The 18,174-nt window shown below is 39.1% G+C and overlaps 1 protein-coding gene across 2 annotated transcripts in view; it reads right to left on the bottom strand.

Moving 5' to 3' along the window:
* Ac13E (Adenylyl cyclase 13E) overlaps positions 1 to 18,174 on the bottom strand; it is a 68,916-nt gene that overhangs the window by 20,849 nt on the left and 29,893 nt on the right. The window lies entirely within an intron of this gene.

Raw genomic sequence — 18,174 nt, forward strand, 5'->3', positions numbered from 1 at the left:
TAGGCAGCTTATCGGTTGCCCTGATAAGGCCAAGCAGGTGAGACAGATAGATAGATAGAATAGATAGGCTCGAAGATTGAACGAAAGAGAGAGAGAGAGAGAGCAAGAGAGAGAGATAGAGGGGTAGTGAGAGCGAGGCTGGTGATGATCGTGATCGCAGCGTAGCAACGCTTCACAGCTCTAACAACGACTATAACAACACCAACACCACGAACACAACAGCAGCAGGATCAACTCCTGCAACATTTTCACAGCGATCCTCTCGCACTCTCTCCCACCCGGGCACAGTCTCGCTCGCTCTCTGTGCAAAGTGTGTTGTTTAAATAGAATTTGGCGCTCGGTAATTTTAACTGATATTTTGATAAGATAAGAAGTGCGGCCCGGCGCCGCCTTTTTGGCCGCTAAGAAATTTCTTTTGCTTCTTTTTCGGCCGCTCACTCGCAATGCCTTGAACTTGCCCCACACACACATACACACACACATACACACGCACACACACACACACGCAGAGGAGCTGGCATGACCTGGATTGCAAATGAGTGCACCCGAATCACAAGTAACTAAATATGAATATATTTGAAGCGCAGAATGAATTTGAATTGATTTGTATATCGATGAAGGCAAATGTCTAACTCGATGAGGCTGAAACCCATTTCTCTTGCATTTCTCCATTCGATTGCTAAATGCATAGATATATATGCGTAATTAGTTAATTATTATGCATGTGTACCATAAAAAAACTCATTTACTTTTACATTTTTTGGGCAAATAAATAATTATCTGCCAACTGTTAAAGGCAGAGCGCTAGTTGCCAGGGATTTCAGCCCGAATTTTGTATTTTTACTATTAATTAGAGGCAATATTCATGAATTCTGCAGACAGGGATCCGCTTACAGTTACCTTCAAATAATGATTTGGTGCTGTATAATTACATTCATAAATACTTGTGTAAAAAAATCAAAATAAATCAATAATTAAAATAATAATAAATAATTACTTTTTTTTTCCATTAATTTCAAGGCAAACGGACAGACAAAGTGAATATGTCAACATGCACTGTCCAAAATTTGAGGTAAGTTAGTTGTACACTCTTGTGTGTACCATGTAAACTATTGATAAGGTGGAGCTTAGTCTGAATATATTGCTAGATCTTATCATTATATGAACAGAATCAACAGCAATCGATTGAAAATTAAGTTTTATAGTTTGTATGAATATATTTTTATATATTTATATGGAGTTTCTTAAAGAATTTGTGCCTTTTCCATGATTTTTCGATGAATATATGTATGTATTTAAAAAAAAATAATGTATACTGCCTTTAAGTGTATTAAATCTTCGTTGCCATAAAAATATGACTTCGTTCGTCTTTTTAATTAATGCTTAAAACAATGCTATATTGTCAGCCGCATGTAAAAATTATGTATTTAATTAAAAACTGGTTAAAAAGGTGAAAAAACATACCTATAAGCTGTGATAATAAGTCTGGGTTCAATGTGGAGAGAAAGCGACTCAAAATACCCTATAATTGCTTGGGCAGGTTTGCGACTGGGGTTTGTGTGGGTTCTGCGTAGACCCGATCCCCCCCGATTCTCATCATATGCAAGCATATTCATTTCGTAATTTTCTAGCTATTAATTCTAATTAACGGCGATTGTAATGAATTGTAAAAAGCACATATTAAATGAATAATGGGTATTCATGTTCTCTGCGTTCAGTGTTCAGTACGTCCAGTACTCAGTTTTAGTCAATCGACCCCTGAGCAACCTCTTGGTACTTATGTATTACTTAACACATGTAATGCATTACTTTAGTTGTTGTTGTCGTCATCTAATTGATTTGCCAGCGTTGTTGTTAATTGTTGTTGCTGTTGTTTTTGTTGTTGTTGTTGTCGTTGTGGGAACATATCTTATTCATGCAATTAATTGCACTGAATGCAAAGCTTTTGTATGCCAGCATTTTCATTCGCCTCATGATGTATTATGCCTTCTCATTGTTGTTAAATGGCCATAGATAAAGTGTGCAACAACTGGAGGAAAGAACAGCTATCATCGGCACACCGAAGATTGAATATTCTTGTAGACAGGTGGCATGGAATAACAGCCAGCTTTTAATTGAAACTCGTATTTGCTGAATTTGGTCTAAAGAATAAAAACGCATTAGTTTTTCTTATACGAGCACTCATTTTTCGACTAAAACTTTTCATAACATATAATCTGATGTGGATTTGGATTAGATTTTGCTTATGTGTCATAGACAGAGTAAATCAAATACTTAATTTTTCACTGGCATATGATATAGTTGTAAGAATCGGTCGATTTTGACATCTGTGCACTTCTTTTCGCAAAGTTTCTATTAAGACTGAGAGACTAGTTTGCATAGAAATATACCGACATGGCTGTATCGATTAGGTGGCTGATACTGATCAAGAATAAATATACACTTTATGGGGTTGAATACGTATCCTTCTATGTGCCACACATTTCGTAACAAAACTGAAATACGCCTTGCAAGTGCATAAAAACAACTTAAGCCAGAACCACAATCATGACAAAGAGAAAATTGTTAACGATATTACTGCACAATGACCCCGGGCAATATCTTGGTGAACCAATTGGTGGCATTGAACCAATTGGTGGCATTGTTAACCAAGCCTTTCCACTTGGTTGTAGACTTCGTTATGTAATTGCACAATTTAATTTCTGATTGAATATATATATGCAAGTGCATCTGCTATTAGCGTATTTGGTCGTTAAGTAGATTGCGCGGCAGGAATTGATGAAGTATCAAATTTTAAATATGTATTCATTTAATTAAACTGCCCGTGGCCTAATTGGCCCAAAAGCAGCCATCTGCGGGGCTTTTGAGCAGACAGGCAGCCGCCTTCAGTTCGGCAAATTGTTAAGAAGTTTTAGGTATTAATTAGCGGCCAAAAATAAAAACCAGCACTTACAGAGAAAGCTACAATTTCAACGAACTCGCTTATCAGCGGTAAATGTTTAAATTTGAATGCACAGAGCAATCAAAAGCAGAGAGAGCGAGAGAGAGAGAGAGGCGGGTAGGGTCAGTAGGAGAAGGTGGGCGTATCGTATGAATAATTAGTTAAAATGATTAGATTGATAAATTTAAAAGGCATAAATATTAGACAAAAGTAACGAGTATGCGCATTGACAAACAAAAGGCACCGATTGTCAGAGAAGAAGCCAGAAATTCAATGCAAAGAATTTCATAATGTGACACTTAACGATTTGTTGTAACGAGTGACGATTATGGAGTTAGGTTAAAACGAAACGAGTTAAATTGAAAAGCCAACGAGTTGAACTTTCCAATCATACGATATTCAAAGTAGGGAAAGAAAGTCGAAGAAAGAAATGCAACGAGTAAACAAGTCCAGCTCAAAAGCTTAAACAGAGACCGAGTATTTAGACAGATTTACAGCCAACAAGAGTAATATGATTGATTGATTGAACACAGACATTTATTGACAGCGATTGATTAAAAGGGCAATAATAAGAGCAGCACAATGCGACGAGTTACGACTTCAATAAAAGCAACAAAACGTTTCATAGCGCTTGGCTAATAAATGGGAATGAGAGAAAAAAAAAGTATTAATTGAGCTTCTACTGTTGCACTGACATGCGTCATTATAGAAAACGCTCGAAATCAGTGATTATATTTTTACATATATATTATATTTCCGCATAGTGTTCTAAAATTTTGAATATTAACGAAAATGTTTGAAAAATAATGGATTACAATGTTTATAGTATTATTGGCACGTCGCACTACAAAATTGCACGAATATAATACAAATTTATTAGACCTTTAAAAGTTATTATCCAATTTTATAGATTTTTAGCCACCAAAGAATTGTTTTGAAAAAAATAATAAATAGCTAGTTTGGCGTGCCAGATTGTGCTTTCGTGATGATTTACAGAATGAATCCATGTAACGATTGAGAGAAACTGCAACCTACAAATGTCGCAATGATTTTTACACCAATTAAGTGTAACGAGTAGCAGTGATCGGCAAGAGAGAAGAGTGAAGAAAAAGCAACGGGTACTAATCACTTACACCAATCAAATGTCACGAGTAGCCGTGAGCAGTAAGCTGTTCGTTCCAAAAAAAAGGGCGAATTAATTGAAGTGAATTACCAGTGAAAGCTTCGAGTGGATAACGCAATCTCAAAGGCGATGCCTTTCTGAATGATTGACTTAAGAATACAAAGAGAGACCGACCAGCCAATAAGCCAATGCAATTGCCAAAAACAAAGTCATGAATCTCTTTGCCCATAGCCCCGGACGCAAATATGATTAGTTGACCGGATGCCAGGCTGGTCGGTCGCCCAGTGAGCCGAGCACAGCAAAACTAGCAAATGAAAGTGGCTGGCGGTGGACCTTGTGGTCAGTGCAGTTGTTGCCGCCTGCCAAGCAAGGATCCCCCAAACAATAAAGGACAACAAAGTGTTTGCGCTGCTGTTGCTTGTGTCCTCGCTGGGGGCCAAACAACGCTAGGCGCTGCCATCAGCAGCAGCAGCAGCAGCAGCAGCGGCAGCGGCAGCAGAGGTCAAAGGCAATGGCCGTGGCGTCTGCCGCTGTTGCTGTTGACGCTACCGGCGTCGCTTGCATTGTGTAAGTGCGTCACAATGACGCCAAAGTGTAAATAAGCACTTTCATTTGCATATGCTTGGTAACACACACACACGCACACAGACACATATGCAAACTCCCACATTCACAATAACTCGTGGCCTGCCTGGCTGGCTGCCTGCAAGTAAAGCCTCGGGTGCTACCAAGTGGACAAACGATGGTATTTTTTGAAAAGCATGCAACCAAGCTGAACACCATACCAAGCGACACACACCCACACACAAACACACACACTCACGCACAACATAATGCCAAAACACAAAACCAAGTAAAATCGAGGGCAACTGACTGCGTACTACTCGTTCCCGACTTGCCAAAATCGTTCTTTACAGGTGCTCATTAGTAAGTAGTTTCCACTCAGGATTGGGGCACTCTAGCATTAAAGCTGTGGTAGATATTTGGTATCTTTGCACGGGCATGCACGACTGTGTAAAAAAAAAACATTTCAAGACTTACTTTAATAGAACACTGCACAAAACTAATATGCCCTTTATGCGCTTTATGAACGGGTATTAAAAGGAATCACTAAAAGAGCCCAGTAACAGAATTGACTTTACTTTATGGCCATTAATTGTAGCAACCCAATGACCCACTGAAATAAGCATGAGCTCGTGACTGTGGCTTGCCTCAAAGGGGGCGTGGCACATTGAAAATACACAAAGATGGCCGCACCAAAAGGAAATACCGAAAATAGCGGCAGACGCCAAGAGAAATGAGAAATGAGGAAAACAACAACAAAGATATGAAGAATTGCAAAGAAGAAAGGCAGCGAGCGCATTGTGTGCGTGCGTGTGTGTGTGTGTGTGTGTGTGTGTGTGTGGGTGTGGGGCATGCAATAATGTTTTATAAAATGAAATGTAATCAAGTCAAAAGACAAGCGGGTCACACACACACACACACACACACACACACACACACACACACACACACACACACACACAACTTCTGTATGTCCGTCGGTTGCGCTCGGCAACCCTGTCGAGGACGTTTAGTACGTTGTTGTTGCTGTATTTGCCACCGCTTGCATGCCAAATGAAAGGACATCAGCTTACAACGGTTAACATAGCCCCTACCCCATTTTACAGGCATCCACTCTCTTTGGTTCCTCCAGTTAGCAAGTGCTACAGGCCACAGTCAAGTCCATAAACAGTCAGCCAGGCACAAACACAAACAAAACAATGGAATGCCTCAGACGTTGACACAAAAAGCAGAAAAATTATAAAACACACACACACGCCAACAGACACATGACATACACATGCTTAAATACATACATACAAAAATAAGTATAATAAGCCAAAAGAATATAAAGCGGAAAATCAATTTTAAAGCATTGCCGCACAGTGCCAAGGATAATGAGCAGTCAGCTACCGACAAATTGTGTGTGCATGTATGAGTGTACGTGTGTGTGTGTGTGTGTGTGTGTGCGTGCGTGCGAAGCAAGCGCAATGTCATAGACCTAGACATAATGCCAGGATAATGACAGGCACTATGGCAATCAAAAGACCGCAATTTGTTGCCAAACTGCGAACCTTGACAAATGGCAAATCGGATAAACCTCAAACAATTTGATATTTGGGTGGGCTCTAAAGGTACGTGCTCATTTGAAACAGATACAAATGAATAATTTTCTCTTACCCATTCAAAATGTATATGTACATATATAAACTTTTAGCCATTATATTTTCTTTTGAATTCTTTATTTTGTTTGCAAACCCAACAAAACTTTCACGGCTGGAGCCTAGTGACTGCCTGCCTGCCTTGAGGTTCGATAATTGAGCCTGGATTCCAACATTTATGAATCCATGTTTCGGTTTGGATCTTGTTCTATCAAATATTTCTAGTTTTTAATAAAACAGTTCAGTTAAATATATTTATATGCTTTCATGTCATGAACCCATGGAAAATGACTGAATAGGGTTAACTGGTTTTGAAATTTGAAACCGAACTTGTTGTATGGGTTCATTATGATGCCCCATCGCATTTTCCTCTAAACTGAAAATATGAACTTTTTTAAAAATAGAGTCTTACCCTTTGGTATTTAAACACTTTTGGGTTTGCGCTTAAAAAACATATTTTAAACTCTGATGGTTTATCCAAATCTTCCAAGATTACAAATCTTCATAACATTTTCCAAGCTACACGCAAAATGCTTTTATAAAAATGTAATGTGTGAAATACCGTTTTGAATACATATTTTGGGATATTTATCCTACATATTAACTACATTTTTATTTAATTATTTTATTTAAAGATATGTTTTAAAAGTCTTTGGACTCATGAGTAGTTCAGTTGAGTTTCAGAGACTAGTCTGAGGCAATTGACTCGTTCACTAAATAAATTTGAATCGTAACGCATTCATAGATTATAACAAGTTTCTCCATAATCTTTGACTCTGTGGCAGCTGTTATCATTGGCAAATACCGCCAATCATGTAAATTGAAAAAAAAAAAAAAATTGAAATTATTATGCTGATTCCGCTGATTGGTTCGATTGTAACTATTTTGAGATGCCAGACTTGAGCTTACGGAGTTCTTGTGGATTCATCGTGTAGCTGCGCTTAAAAGTATGCAGCATCAAATGCCTGATCCCATGGCTGCTAATGAGCTGGGTGGTTAGGGTTGGGTGGTTATGCCGCAGACGGCATAACCTATGAGATTGACGTGCTGCCTGCCTGCCTTCCCGACTGCCAAATACCCGTAGGGGCACATAGACCATGAACAGGTAACAGCATTTCCGCTCTTGTCAGGCGCACTTCCGCATTTCACGCTCCACCAGGCTGCGCGCTAAGCCCTCTGGCAAACGCGCGCGTACACACACACACACACACACACATTCATTTATTCGCTGCTTACACGGTAAAATTCTTGCTGTATTTGCATACCCTGTATCAGACAAATTAATTGAACATTATTTGCTTATTTGATCTCAGATACCTTACCCATAGCTGCATAGATCTGTAGATCTACAATTTGAACAATCCGTTTTTTTTGTAGGATCTTTTATGAATTTCGTATACCATTAAATAACCGAACTGTATTATAAAAAAAAAAGTTTTTCTCTTTTTATATTATAACTAGCGGGTATAACACGGCCTTGCCCGTGGCACGTATGTTATAAAATCAAAAAAGCGTTGAAAATGATTTTAAAACTGATCGGACGGGAATCAAACAACTTTTATGCAAATCGGAAAACTCTTAAAATTCACCAAAAAAATCTTAAAAAACACGTGAAACACGTCTCAAATGATTTTTCCTATAGATCTCTGGAAATGAATTTGAGTGCGAAACGTCACCCACCAAATCTTTGACCTCCATTTCCACCAAGGAGGAATGGATTTTTCAAAAAGTGTGAAACACCCCTTAAATGAATTTAAACATAGATCTTTAAATATGAATTTGCGGCCGATCGGATGGTAAACAAAAAACTTTCATACAACCGTTTTCCGCCAATTTACCACTGTTGCGGGTGGAATTTTCCAAATCGCTGAAATACGTACTTATTAAGTTCTTATGAAGAGCTTTAAAAATAAGTTTGAAGCAAATCGGACACAACTTAAAACGCCGCCCAAAAAATCTTTAAATCGCATTCCCTCCGAAGAAGTTTGAATTCTGCGAAAAGTGAGAAACACGTCTCAAATGATTTTTCATATAGATCACTGGAAATGAATTTGAGCGCGAAACGTCACCCACCAAATCTTTGACCTCCATTTCCACCAAGGAGGAATGGGTTTTCCGAAAAGTGCGAAACACCCCTCAAATGAATTTGAGCAAAGATCTTTGAAAATAAGTTTGGGGCCGATCGGATGGTAAACAAAAAAGTTACATACAAACGTTTTTCGCGATTTTTCCACACTTGCGAGTGGAATTTCCCGAAACCCCGTCTTAACGTGCACCTACATCACATAAGGTAACTACAGTGAAAATTTCAGCTTCCTAGCTCTTACGGTTTGGGCTGTGCGTTGATCACCAATCAGTCAGTCAGTCAGTCAGTCAGTCAGTCAGTCAGGACAAACAGTTTTATATATAGAGATAATCTGATTTATTTGATTGATAAAGTAAGATTTGACTAAGTTAGGTTCATATCTTTGCGAATTAGTTGCTTGAGAGTCCAAATTCCAAAAGTCCAAAATCCAGGATATTGTGAAGTCGCATACTTGTTGTTAAAATGCCTTTTCAGGTTCTTCTTCGCATGCTGGCAACATTCGAGTGCTGCGCTCCATTTTTTGATTATTGACATGTAATGCATTTACCTCTCTATTTTTTCCGCCTTTTATATATTCTCTATATAATTTTTTTTTTGTTTATCGTTGTTGCCACGCCCTCTTTACAGAGCTAAAACAATTGTCTCTGTTCTTTTGTGCTTGTTGAAATTTTTCTGGTTTTTATACCCTGAACATTGGGTGGGTAAAACGGGTATATCTGTTTAGTTTGAATGTAATGAGGATATCATCCTACTTTAGAGGTTGCAATGTTCAATTGTAATCCTCTCATTTCGTGCTCATCAGCCAATAAGCCCCGCCGTTGCTTTCGCAAAGGTAATTATTCATTGCTTAATCAGCTTATTTATGCAACCGATTGGTCTTTCTTATATGACTCGGTTGACATGAATACTGCTATTAACTTTTTTTATAACACCCTAAACTCCCTCTTAGATATGTGTATTCCCAAGTCAATTCCTTCGACTACTTCTTCAAAGCCACCTTGGTTTACTCCCAGATTATCGAATCTAAAAAATATAAAATCTAAATATTTCAAAAAGTTTAAAAAGTCTGGTTCGTGTACAGACTTGGCTAAATATTCCATAGCCAAGTCGAACTTCTTTCTTCTGAATTCTCAATGCTATGAGAATTATCTAACTCGTTGCAAAAGGCAATTTGCCCTAAATCCGAGACAGTTTTACAATTTTGTAAACTTGAAGCGTAAATCTTCAAGTTTGCCATCTTCTTTTTCTCTCGGGATGGATAAAGCTAGCAATGACTCTGATTCTGCTAACCTCTTTGCTAATTTTTTTCAATCAACTTACTCTTCAGTCTGTCCTAATAATAATTCTTACCCTTATACTATTACTTCCTCTAGTTCTATACCTCCTCCTATTATTTCCCATTCTTCTCTCCTTTTAGCTTTAAATTCTTTAAAATCTTCTTTCTCTCCTGGGCCTGACAATATTCCTAGTTGTCTACTCAAGGAGTGTAGTTCTTCCCTTGTTTATCCATTGCTAAAGCTTTTTAATCTATCCCTTGAATCTTCTGTCTTTCCATCTCTTTGGAAAGAATCTTATATCATTCCTCTCCACAAGAAAGGTGGAAAGTCTGATATACAAAATTACAGGGGCATTGCAAAACTGTCCGCTATTCCTAAATTATTTGAAAAAATAATCACTTCGAATTTGCAGCATTTCTGCAAATCAGTTGTTTCCCCTGTTCAACATGGATTCGTAAAGAATCGGTCTACAACCTTGGTAAATGATGCTTTCCTTTCGAAAATGAAAACTGATGTCATTTACACTGACTTCAGTAAGGCGTTTGACTCTGTGCACCATGACATTTTACTTTTTAAACTTGACCGAATAGGTTTCCCTCCGTCTCTTTTGCTTTGGATTAGCTCTTATTTAAAAGGTAGGACCCAAAGAGTAAATCAGGTTCACGTTACTTCTGGTGTTCCTCAAGGTAGTCATCTTTGACCTTTACTCTTTACTCTTTTTATAAATGATCTCCCCTCTGTTATATCCCATGCCCGTGTACTCATGTATGCGGACGACGTGAAACTTATTCTATCATACACTAATCCCCTACATCATTCTCGTCTTCAAGACGATTTGAACGCTATGCAACTTTGGTGTCGGCCAATCAATTGCATTGCATCTGAATTGTTCAAAGTGTATGTTTATGACATTTAATCGTACTACACCTTATCTTGTCAGTTATACAATCGACAATACTCCATTGCAACGTATACTAACAGTTAAGGATCTAGGCGTTCTTTTTGATTCTAAACTCTGCTTCAATCTTCACATAGATACCATCGTTAATGAGGCAAAAGGTGTACTTGGATTCATTAAACGATGGTCTAAAGAGTTTAACGATCCTTTTATAACGAAACTTCTGTACATCTCTCTTGTTCGTCCTATCCTTGAATACTGCTCTTGCATCTGGTCTCCGCAGTATAACAATAGCCAGGATCGTATTGAATCTGTTCAGAAGCAATTTCTGCTTTTTGCCTTACGAGGTTTAAATTGGGACCCTAATCTTCGGTTGCCATCCTATTCCAGCAGGCTGCTTCTTCTTAATCTTCCGTCGCTAACCAACCGTAGGACAATTCTCGGTGTTGTCTTTCTACATAAGTTGGTTGTTGGCGATATAGATTCTCCTTTTCTGCTAGGGCGTCTTCAATTCTCTGTTCCGGCTAGACCAACCAGAATAGTTTCCATCACGTGCCCCACCGACTTATTCTCTACCACATAAAATCCGTTGCTTTCAGGATACCTTCGGGAAGTCACTGACCATTCCCAGCTATGAGCAGGGGCATAGCTTGCCGGACAGGCTGTAAATTTTCCCCCACCGGGTCGGTGATTTCCCATTACTTTCCCAATACTATCTCTTTATCCTATCTACTTAACACTCTGTATATCTAGCATACAGTTCTTTACTTTATTAACAATCTTCTTACTTTCTTTTCTCCTATTTATGGTATATTCTTAAATAATATAGCAAATTAAGATTATTTTTAATTTTACTTAAGAACACTTTTTCCTACTTACACCCTTCTTCTTAGATGTAGGCTCTAATAGCGTCACTGACAAAATTAGCTGTGAAAAGGGGCACAGCTGGCCGGACTGACAAATAAAAAAGGGCAAAGGCATCTCCGACCCCATTAAGTATATAAATTCTTCATCAGCATCTGTATGAACGCGTCGATCTCAGAGGAGAGGGAGGTTTTCTTTCAAATTATCGATAACTTGCTCCGCTTCCATCATTCAATTTTTTTTACCATATCTTAAAAAGCTAGAGACTCCAAATTTAGTATGAAGTATCTTGTTTATTATACACGGATACAAACCATTTCACTTCCTAGATACCTCCACACATACAAGAACAAAATTGAAATAAAAAATAATTTTTCAATATAGCCTTAGGCTTTGGTACTTACAGACATTTATTTGTCATATTTATGCCCAGAAAGTGTCCTAAAGTTGGGACAATAAACACCGAAGTTATTTAAAAACGCATTTCGCATAGTGCGGAGTCCAGGGAAGAAGCACAGCTGTTGCTCAAAGTAGGCAGCATACGGCGAGCGTGCTTGAGTGTGTGTGTGCTTGAGTGTGTGTTTTTTGTTGTGCATGTATTTGCTGCGTTCAGGGTATCTGCTAGTTGCGCACACCCGACTAGATCACACCTACTTGTCTTAATTTTCTTTTTGAGAATTTTAGCGTGTTGTCTAGTTTCGTTAAAAATAGTTGTTGTTGTTTGTTGTAGCTGTTATTGACTTAGTTAACGCACTTTGTTATCATTCAATAAATGTTCATACTAGTTCGCAAAGCGAAAAAATAGTATATTGCTTTTGTGCTATGTCCGTCTTGCGGACAGGCGGACACTGCCCATTTGCCCGTATGGAATTTATTTTGGCTCCTTTCTGGCCCAAATTGAAATGGAACTCTTTTAAGGATCGTTAGGAACATATTTGACTTGGAAAAACGAAAAAATCGCCAACTCTTGATAAATCTTGCTGTTATTGGACTGTAGACGGGCATTGCCCAGTCGGTTGCATCCGACTGCAATATTCAGAATACTTTTTTGCTTTTTCGGTTTGCGGATTCATGACAGTGTGGCGGCCATTGTTGAAAGTGCATTTGAGAGTTAACATAAGGCCCGGCCCTACCCGGCGAGTGCATAAAAGCATGTGTGTTATTGCATTTATTACTTGTGTAATGGCATTGGGGCTGTCATGGATTGAATGGCAAATGGTTTTGATGGCTCCCAAATGGAAATCTCTGACAGTGTATCGAAGCAACCACCACAGCGCATAATGTCTGCGAAATATGAGCTGCACTTAGATTTGGGACTTTGACAAGCTAACAGGCTGATTGACGGGCGTACGGCTGGGTGGGAGCGAGAAAGGACAATTGGAGGACGCCAAGTTGATCAGTGGCAGGTGCAAGCGAATGCACTTTGGCCCTGTTAAGTATACGCCAGTATACAGCAGCCCAGTCGTAAGCTGAAAGCTGAAGGTGTTTTTGACTGCTGTCTGACGTCTGCCCAAGTCTCGCGTGTGACTATGGGGCGATGGCGTTTAGCGACCTTATCAGCGCCCATGACCAAAAAAAATAAAATAAAAATATAGAAACACACACACACACAGTCAACAACAACAACAACAACAAAGATGCTTGACGGATGACGGACGTGAAGCGTTTGTTGACTGCTAAAAGATAAGCGATAAGATCGGCGGCATCGGCTGCTGTGTTTGTCGAGTCAACTGACGTGGGTGTGAGGTGTGTGTGTGTGTGTGTGTGTGTGTGTGTCTGTGTGTGCTTGTGATGATAGTGAAATTGCATCTGTCGCTCTGCTAAATATTTAAATTGTGTGTCTTGCGGCAATTCAGTTGCCACACCCGATCCAGAAGCTTGTTATTCTGAAAGAGTTAATATGCTAATGCCGCAATGACACTTGCCTAAAGCGGCCGACAAATAAGATTTAGCGCTTCGAAAATGTGTTAATTTAAAACCTAATTAAACCTAAAGGAGTAACACTTGCAATCCATTACGTTCAAGTGGGAGTGCTTCAGTCGGAAGTGTAACTTTGGTGTTTACAGCTCGATCTTAATCACATTTCCAGGCCTAAAGTATCGCACACAAAGCACACGGCTCTAGCTTTTATACTTATTTACATTTATTTAAAGATATCAACAAAATTGAAATATTCTTAATCTGTATACATTCTACAAGAGCCTATATACCAAATATTTGGCCCAGCTTGGTGATATTATCTCCGAGCTATGCTTCAAAAACCTTGTTGCAATATCCTTATTTTTTGATATTATGGAAATGGTGGGGATATTGAGTAAATATTTATATATATACATATATCTATTTATATATATTAGGGTATACATACAAGGGCTTATAGATACGCCAGAGCTAAAGATTGTGTAGTTTCTGAGATCGATGTGCTCGTACATACGGACATGACTAGATCGATCCAGCTTGTCGTCCTATTCAAGATTATATTTTTTCTTAATGGGATCGGAAATGCTTTTAATTGTCTGTTACACTCATTTAAACAAAAACCTTATACTTATTCTTATTATGGGTTCAGGATATAAAAAAGGAATACAGAAACAAGAAATGTACTAAATTTCGGCATTGACATGCACACGAGGCTGGAGATTGATGAGAACTTCATACGTAATTTTTATGTGTTTGGGGGCTTTTGAATGCTGTTAAATAATGAACACAATACCATGCCAAACAATGCATTAACACATGCTGCTGATTCATTTGACGTGCTGTTCGAATTTAATTATAAAATACAAGCAACTTATCAAGAACTGTCAAAATGTTGCAGCTAGTGGATAGTATGCAAATGCTGCATTAAAATTAGCATTCGATTAGCTTGTCAAATGAGCGTTGGATATGTTTCAATTTGTCAGCCTCGTTTGACAGAGGAACTGTTCAAGTGGCAACCCACACCGACACCTCCCCTGCTGTCAACCTTTTCACCTTGCATAAACATATCTGTGTTATACCCTGTAAATGGGTACAAAATAAATGTTATTATGGTTTCGTGCAAATATATGTAAAGGGCAGATGACGGCATCTCGAACGAACGGCATAAATAATATATAATCAGCACCAAAAGCTGAGTCGATCTGGCCTTAAGAGCTTATTTAAATGTTTCCAGTCAACGATAGCTCATCTCCTTTATTTGAAATCGATATGTATCGATTTTCTGTTTGATTGTTCAACACCAAAGTAACTGAAGTATGAATAGCATGGAACTCAAGGAAGAAGCCAGCCTGCTTGTGTGTGTGTGTGTATAAAGATGTGTATACAGATACGAAATAAAATTTGACTGTCTGTTGCGGCATTTCGGTACAAGGTATCTGCTAGTCGGACATGCCCGATTAGAGCACTTGTACTTGTTGTTGGCTACGTTTGTGTGGCTTGAGCACACACACACACAGACACACGCACATTCAAACACACACACACACAGAGACACACACACACAGACACACGCACATTCAAACACACACATGCGTGTGAAACAATTTGGTTCGCCACTGAAGTCAGCGAACCCGTCAAGTGTCTTCGGGCACTCGGTCCGCTCCATACTCTACCTCTACCCTACCTCCACCTCTGCGTCTCTCCCGGCCATACAAACCGTTTAAAACACTTTGAATGACTTTATCGCGTTTTTTATATATTTTATCGCAGCAACATTTACCTGCTTGCCTCACTGCTGCTGCTGCTACTGCTGTTGCTGCTGTTGTTGTTCTTATTTTATGAGCATTGCTCTCCGCTTGGCAGATTTATGTCGCCAGCCTTCACCCCCCTTACACCCCCCCCCCCCCCCCCTAGGCCGTTGCCGCCTGCATTCTGCTTAAAAGCGGTTTAAATTCTATTAAATTTAGCTGGCCCGCTTGGCCCCAAATTGCTTTAAGATTTTGCCTCGAATGTTGCATTTGTTCTTATTAAGTTGCTGCTGCTGTTCTAGTTCGTATTGTTGTTGTTGTTGTTGCTGCTGTTGGTTTTGGCCTGCAAAGTTTGTCACGTTAGTGGGGCCCCATGTCTCCAGAACACGGGCAAGCTCCAGTTCTAATGAGGCAGTCGCATTGCTGGCGACCCACTTGCCAGGAAGGCTCCTGCGACGACATAGAGGAAATTGCGTGCCGCACATTTAATTGATTGCCCAACAACCGGACACTGCAGCCGGGCCAAGGAGAAGCTCACAGCCCCGTGGGGTGGCTGAAGGGTTTGGAGTTACACGAATGGGGGCTAAATAACGTAAAGGACACTCACCAAGAGTACACGTAAAAAATGTCTAACAATTGCCATTTTTATACAGATAAAGCACTGGAAAAACTCAACAATTCGGATTAGTTAGTGCGCTAAACAGAAAAGTTCTAGAGTTTCATTCTCAAAGGGGATTGAGCAAAAATTACGAAAAGTATTTGTTTACATCAATTTAGAGCTTCCAACATTTTTGTATATCATTTACCCATTAAAATGGGTTAACAAGAATATTAAAGTTTTGTGCAAATGCATATCACATGCAGAAGTGGATAGCTGCGACAACATGAGGTGTATGCAGCTGCAAAGGAAAAACTAGCAGCACCGTCACTAGCCATGAATTCATTTCCATAATATTAATAAATATTTATATTGAAAGAAGCTTTTTTTAAGCATACGTAGGAGATTATTAGAGTCAGCAAATTTGATATGCAGGCTCTCATGTTTTTTTTTACATATATCACTTTTTGATCACACAATTTTTAAAGCTAGAGTCTTATCTTTTAGTCTTGTCAACATTTCGATGCCAGATTTGAATAATTCTTTTTGAGTAGAAGTATGTTCGAATGTTTGCAACAGCAGCTCGGCGATTAGTAATGCGTATCTTCAAGCGGATACGCTCGACATAAGCATTCATGATTTTAATTTTAATTATAACACGAGGCTTATGTAGGAGACTAAACCTAAAGTATGGAACCCAAAGCAATGCTCGCAACATAATGAATTTCGGATTAAATTAATTGCATGCAGCTTTGTGCTGCGGAGCTTCAAATTGTTAGATATATTGTTTTGGCAAACGTAAGTTGCTAAGATTGGGCAGCTTAGCCAGCCGATTATCAGTTGGTTTAGGTAGCCGTAGTAAATTACTCATTGAGGTCAAAATTTGTATCAGCGACGACCTATCAACAATTCCTGTCCTAGCCCATTTGCGTGAAAGCCAATCCCTGCTCTTGGGCTCATTGGGCTACTGCTGGACCTTGTCATAAATTGCGGCCACATGGCAAATAAATCCAATTAAATTAGCAACAATCTCGGGTGGGCGCTCGATGAATGTACGGGCACTGATACTGGAGCTGGGCACAAGATGGAGCGAGCTGAGTCCTGAGAATTGGTAACTGAGAATTGCGAGCTGGGCGCTGGGTGATGGGATGTTGGGCTGTTGGGATGTTGGGCAGCTGCTGCTTCAGTTACTTTCCGCTAATATTATTTTCAATTTGGCTTTGCTGTCAGACCCATGTATTCAAACATCCCGGCCCCACTGTGACTGTGCCTGCTCCATTCCCTTTGGTCATAAGTTTTTATTCGCAGTTTTCTTTATGCTCTTTTGGTTTGCGTTTGTTGTGCTATTCAATAGAAAATTAGTTTGTTTGTCTGTCTGGTGGCTGCCCGTTCATTCTTTGGCAAAACACACACTGAATACACACACACACACACACGCGCATACAGGCATTCGTATACAGCAGGTACTTACGTACTCCCACTCAGTCAACATTATTGCCCATAGCATTACGCATTACGCATTACGAATTCAGTTTCAATACCAATTCCAATCCCCCATTTGACTTCACGTTCCCCCTGGCTCCCCTTTACCATTAACAAATGGAAATTAGCCGCAGCTCTGACTCACTTTTAATGCGTTTTCCGCCAGCTGCGCCCAAAGGTATGTTACAGAAAATCAAACCAACTGTTGCAGCTATGATTATCTGGATACATATACGCGAGCAGCGATTGACATGAACATGATTTACAGAATACAATTCCACTTAATGATTTGTTATTTATAGCTTTATTGTTGCCTACTCTTCTAAACAACAATCGAACATTTATTATTGTTAAACTTCTATTATTTCAATTTGTCTAAACTGTTTCAGGATCGTGTAGGAGGAGCAAGCGCCAATTATATTTTATATCAATTAATATGCATACCAATTTTTACATTCAATTTGTTCGAAAACTCATTAATGGTAATTATGAATTTGGTAACCCTTAAATACTGTTTATCTCTATATATTAAACTGTTTGTCCTGATTGACTGACTGATTGCTGATCAACTCACAGAATGCTGAAATTTTCCCTCTAGCTAGCTTATGTGATGAAGGTGCACGTTAAGACGGGGTTTTGGGAGATTCCACCCGCAAATGTGAAAAAATCGCGAAAAACGTTTGTATGAAACTTTTTTGTTTACCAGCCGATCGGCCTTAAACTCAATTTCAAAAATCTTTGTTCAAACTCACTTGAGCGGTGTTTCACACTTTTCGAAAAATGCATTCCTCATTGGTGGAAATGGGTGACAAAGATTTGGTGTGTGACGTTTCGTGTTCAAAATTTATTTCCGAAGATCTATACGAAAAATCATTTGGGACGTGCTTTGACATTTCTCGCAGAATCCAAGTTTCTTTGGTAAAAAATACGATTCAAAGATATTTTTTGGGACTTTTTAAGTTTTTTCCGCTTTGCTTCAAACTTATTTTGAAAGCTCTACATAAGAACCTAATGATTACGTGTTTCAGCGATT

The sequence above is a fragment of the Drosophila montana genome, unplaced genomic scaffold (assembly GCF_035044405.1).
Source record: "Drosophila montana isolate Dmon_TW-CO22-7 unplaced genomic scaffold, ASM3504440v1 contig_1624_1, whole genome shotgun sequence".
Taxonomy (NCBI): Eukaryota; Metazoa; Arthropoda; class Insecta; order Diptera; family Drosophilidae; genus Drosophila; species Drosophila montana.